We start from the raw sequence: 6222 nt of genomic DNA on the forward strand, positions 1-6222 counted from the left end.
TAATGCAAAGTGTACAACTGTTCGTTTTTGCAAATGACAGTGACTCATTGAATGGTTTCAGTTAAAAGCAGCAGTATATACAGTAAATGTATATTTTTAGACTTTCATTCAGTCTGTCCGCTAGCCTATTATGTGCCACGCTTTCTCGCGTCGCTTTTATTTTTTTTATAGAGGACGAGTTTCCTTCTCTACATATTATATGCCTTGCTCCCTTGTATATATGGACATAGACATGAATGGAACAGAGTATATTCATCAGTTATTTCCCCCCCAGCAAAATATAAGGTCAAAAACCATTGAGGTGTCCACTCCCTGTTACATGAATGTACAGTAGCCTACATCACTACATAGTTACTGGTCCAGTAAACTAAGACTATAATTTGGGAGGATTGTACAATTAGGATATGTTCTTTAAATTGTACAATCCTCCTAAATTATAGTCCCAGTTTACTGGACAACACAAATTGTGTGCTAAGAATGCCAAATACAATGTACATGGAAGCTGAACAAACATGATTCTTATTGTTAAAGAATTAAAAAAAAATGAATCAACTAAAATAATTCAAGGTGCATTGGTCAACTATAGAAATGTACAGCGTTGTATGTATTGCCCTTAGTAACTTCATTTAAAACACATTTGAAATTACAACTGTCATAATATATTCATCAAACTTCTAACAACAATATGAACAGCCGTCTTCATACAGCAATATAACAGTAACATGAATAATTATTTAAAAAAAATAATGGTCACAACTTTAAATAGGCTAATAACAGTACTTAAATGAACAGCAATATGCACCGGTTGTATTTTAATCCAGGCTGATAACAATAGGGTAAAACCACTGCTGGGTGATCAGAAAAGGCTCCAGGATTAAATAAATCCTGGTTGTTAGCCTGGTCGGGAGCAGGCTAGCTGTTAGCCTGGTCGGGAGCAGGCTATATGTTAGCCTGGTCGGGAGCAGGCTATATGTTAGCCTGGTCGGGAGCAGGCTATATGTTAGCCTGGTCGGGAGCAGGCTAGCTGTTAGCCTGGCTGTTAGCCTGGTTGGGAGCAGGCTAGCTGCACAGAATAAATCTATCTATAAATGGTGATTTATGTGGCTCCGCTTTCGTGAAACCGAGTCAAGGCTAAATTCATCCAGGATAACGGGGAAATCCCGGCTTAATCCCTTATCTTGGTTTTGTGAAACAGGCCCGCGAATGTTCTCACGAGGATAGAAAGACTAAACACAAACAAACAGAAGAAGAAACACTGTATTAAAATCAAGATTAGTCTTCAATAAGATCATGATGTGTTGGTTCCCTGTTCCTGCACACAGTGCTGGAAGAAGTAGTCAAAACCTTTTACTAAGTAACTAGTTAAAGTACTAATACAACAGGGTAGAAATACGAAAGTCCTTCATTCAAAATATAACTTGATTAAAATCAATGTAGATGACCTTCATCTGTCTCACCTTCACCTGTCTCACCTTCAACTGTCTCACCTTTACATGTCTTACCTTCACCTGTCTTAACTTCACCTGTCTCACCTTCACCTGTCCCACCTTCAACTGTCTCACCTTTACGTGTCTTACCTTCACCTGTCTTAACTTCACCTGTCTCACCTTCACCTGTCTCACCTTCACCTGTCTCACCTTCAACTGTCTCACCTTTACATGTCTGACCATCAAGTAAATATCCTATTTTATCCTACCTGCTTGCATTGCATTTGAATCTTCCTTCCTTTGTTGCCGGTGTTACGGTTTAAGTGGTGACTGAGTTAACTGGTGACAATCTAGTTACTGAACATCCTAGAGCTAGCACATTGAACTTGATTTTGTATACCGTGTTAACTTTTGCTTGGTGGTTTGGTTTTTCACACTACACCTGTCGTGGGGCCTATGTTATGATTTTGGCAGGTCTAAATGATTAAAGGTGAATATGAAACATGACCGATTTACAGATGTTGTGTCACAAGTTCATCTGGGCGCAGTGTAACTTTACCTCAGCTAACAGCAGTTTCCACTTTGCGTTCGAGCCGCTTCGTCAACAAACAAACACCTCCCGTATGCTGTATAAGTACAAACACATTAAACACGATCATGGTACAAATAAGAATGACAACATGAACATTTCAACGATTTATTGACGTTTGCAGTGTTTTGAATAGGCATCGGTACAGTCACCTACATGATTATTCCTCTAGTCCTCATTTTGAACTAATTTGCAGTTTGAAGAGATCCCTGTGAAGCTGTGGGATTATTTTTGTGCCCTTAATTCCAAGCAAAAACTTCTCAAGCATCAAACAAATCAATAACTCAAGCAAAAAAATGGTCACCTCAAAGGTAAAACTTAAAACTTGCAAACAAAACATTTGTGTAGTCGTAAACTATTGGTCTTTTATTCGCTGGATAATATGTCCTATTGCTCTCTCCATCACATCTGCAGTTGCGCCCCCAGCTTTCTCGTTTGTGCTTCCAAATTCTTTGTTGTTGCAATTCTGGCACAAACCTCTCGCGTGAGCGGGTCTTACAGTGGTGCGTCCCCATTGGCTAATGAGTTTTTGGGTACGTTTGAGTGACAGCTCAGTGCCTGCCTGCCCTGACTTTTCAGTGCAGCTAAATGTTAGAGACTTTGGAGGACACACAAACCACTCTACACAGTGGATTCCTACAAGATGAATAAAGTGTAAGTATTAATCATGTATGTTGTGATCTGCGTTGCAAGCATGGTTACTAGACATTTGTTGTTTTGTTGTGTTAAGTTACTAGCTAGTAAAGCTGTGCAAGTTAGCATTTAACGTTAGCTTACTGCTAACATTATCTAAAGCAAATGCTAGCCAAGCCAAGTAACTTTGGCTAACTGTAGCTACGTTACTGAGCTAATTTGTCATGGGAATCATGTAGACTTAGTGAGGCCTTACTCAATGGAGCTGTATTAATTATCGTCTTCTCTCTGTAGAACAATGAAACATTATGGAACCTGCAGGACCCAAGCGGTAGGTCAGTAACGTAGCTATATGGTCTATATTATGACAAATTATTATCCAGCTAGGGTATTAGTTAAGTTGTACAATATAGAAGCTGTGAATATAATGTATTCTATCTAGAGGTTGACACATACTGTACATTAGATAATGTTCCATCTGTACACATTGTTTCTTCATTTATTGTACTGCTGCAAGATGGCAGATAACTGACATGTTTTTGTATATTTTAACACTGTAAATTTCAACAATATTTAGAATGAATGCATATTGTAACTGCTGTCCAATCTATGTACTGTAACTGACACACCAAGCCCTTGACAAATTAATTAATTTTTTTATTTATTATTGAGCTAAATTCAAACACTTTTTTATCATCTAATAAGGCACTTCAAGCTTTACAATAAGATGTCAAGGAAGTGAAGGACTACAGCCACATCCCAGCCCTTCAAAGAGCTGTCCTGCAGAAATTCAATTCAATTTTATTTATAGCATCAAATCATAACAAGAGTTATCTCAATACACGTTACAGATAGAGTAGGTCTAGACCACACTCTATAATTTACAAAGACCCAACAATTCCAGTAATTCCCCCAGAAAAGGCTGTCGTCCAGACTGGAGCTATCATTGAGCTCAGGAGACCAGATAATCCCAGGCGTCTAGGAGTTGTCAGCAGAGAAATACAGCTTGCCTCAGGTATAACTGAATATGTGAAATATATGCATAACCCAATTACTCAGTATGTTTGTCTATTGTTGGTGATGAAAAACCTGTCTGAATAATGACTGACACTGAGTTCCAGCATCTTCTACCAGAGCTTCTACCACCGGGGCCCCAGCAAAATAGGTTCAAATATCCATTATGAAGATATGTGATTTGTAAAAAAAGTTTTATATTGGACTAAAAATAAAGCATTATAATAGTCTCAGCCGTATTTCCTGTATTATATAATGAACCAAACAGACAAGGGTGAATGTAAAAAAGTGTTTTAATATATTATGTGCATTTTAAAATACAATTACAGTAAAACAATGTAAACACAAATGAAATTACAAGACAGTATACTGTAGTAGGATATATTGACATACAATGGACTTAGAAACTACAAGTACACAAATGAAAATAAACTACGAAAAAGGTTATTTTAAGTGTTAATAGAGTATCTCAGTAAAATATGATCAACACATACTCGATCGGTCTATACCCTGGCTGTTTGAAGCCGAGGGCTGCTCTCCCTCTACTGCGACCACATCCTCTTGGTTGGTCTGCCTGATAGAAAATTACAACAAAGTTCCTTACACAAATCAAAGGATAACAAAGTTGTTGTTGATAACTGCGGCTTCTAAGCTTGGGTGATTTACAATTAAAATAACTTGCTTTTAAGGAGCCATTAGCAATTTGAGAGTGTAGTTTTCAAGGAGTTTAACATCAGTAGGCTGTAAGCTGGAGGTGGGTGATTTTAACAACTGACCCAGGAAAAAAATACATTGAACATTTGACCTAGGGAAAAAAAAAGCATTGCTAAGAACACAAAACCCTTTGAAAGATCTTGTGTGTCATATTACTAAGATAATGAGCCAGGGAACACATGACCCTGGGAACATAGATATGCCCCGCCTGGTTGTGTCACACATTCTAAAACTAATTGATAATGATACATGCACACCATAAAATACTGTAGCGAGCTACATGGAAGAAGTCAGAGAGCCAGAGCTACTGAAATGTATGGTAGTTTAATTTTTTTTCTACACATTCGATACACAGAGGTCATTAACCTACCCCAGTGTCTCAGTCATGGTAACCCATCAAATATAAACATGAACACTAAATCAAGACTAAAACCCAGGTAACATAAATGCATAATGAAAACACTGACAGAACATCATGTAGACACTTAAAGCAGCATCAAAGATTCTTTTGTACCTTAAAATAATGTTTCCAAAATCGTTTCAGTGGCTCATCAAATCGTAACAGGGTGAACGGCACTTCTGTATTCGCTCTCTATCGGCTATACCCGCACTATGCAAGTTTGCCAGATCGGGCAGCGGATCTGTAGTTCGAATGACAGCGGTAATGGACAATTCCGCCGAAGAGGAAAAGTGCTTTGGTGTTGCTTTAAACTAGGACAGGAACCGTTAATAACATAGTCCCATGATCCTTTGCACTGCAGTGCAGAACAGTCAACACAACTGCATCCTGCCAGGAATTACAATACTATATACACACTATATATTATGATTTAGTATGTCTGAGCTTTTCTCACGTGTTTAAAGTTAATGTGGTCAGTGAGAAAGAGGTAATGTTACCATCCGGATGTGCTGTCTGTGTGTTCTTAACTATGAACAGCAGCGTTACACTTGAGCTCTAAAGCAGAGCAATGAAGCTCAGTTAGAAACTTGACACATGATTGGCGAAGGGCCACAGAGAGCTATTTGAGGCTTTTGGCATGACTCACTTTATCCTCTTCACCACCGATCATCCGTTCAAAAATCTCCGCAGCTTAATTTACCTGACAGATTACATTACCAGAAATACTTTCTAACAGACACGGGGTACAAGTTAAAAAATGTTTTTTTTATTGCACACGTTGCACACGTTGCACACGTTGCACGTACGTGTTACTGTATGTGCAGAGAGCAATTTGAACACAACTAAATAACTGTGATTGCTTCTTAGACAAGATGTTGAAATGAAGAGCGAGACAGGAAGTGCAGTCTTAAACACCCAGACCTCAACAGTGTACATCATTCTGACATAAAACAAACAAGAAGAGTTTGTGTAGGTTCCCACACTTTGGTGATAGACACGATGCTCAACACCAAAACACATTTTGCAATGCAGAGGAGGCTCCACTATGTAGACAACTATATGCTAAGAAAACATAATTTAGCAATGTAAGTTACATTGCTGTTTCCTAAGAAAAGATAGTGATATTTCTGGTAAATAATGTTGCTTAAAGAGAAAAAGAAGTTTTTTGCGTCTGAGACTGCACTTGGCTTAAGTAGTTAAGAGCAACCCTGACAGGACTAAGTGGTTATTTGAGAGGTGGCAAGCTAAAGGTCAACTCAGCAAGTGTGCTGCCTTTAAAGCACGGATGGCAAAAAGTCAAGTCAGAGTCCATTTAGAACTCAATATTTGTCAAAACCTACACATTTTTATTTCTGTAAATTAGTTCCCATACGTTAAAAAGTCTTTATTAGCATCTATAATAAGCTAAAATTCATACTATGTTTTTATTTGGTAAGTCCACTAGC

Source organism: Sander vitreus, chromosome 16 (genome assembly GCF_031162955.1).
Source record: "Sander vitreus isolate 19-12246 chromosome 16, sanVit1, whole genome shotgun sequence".
NCBI lineage: Eukaryota > Metazoa > Chordata > Actinopteri > Perciformes > Percidae > Sander > Sander vitreus.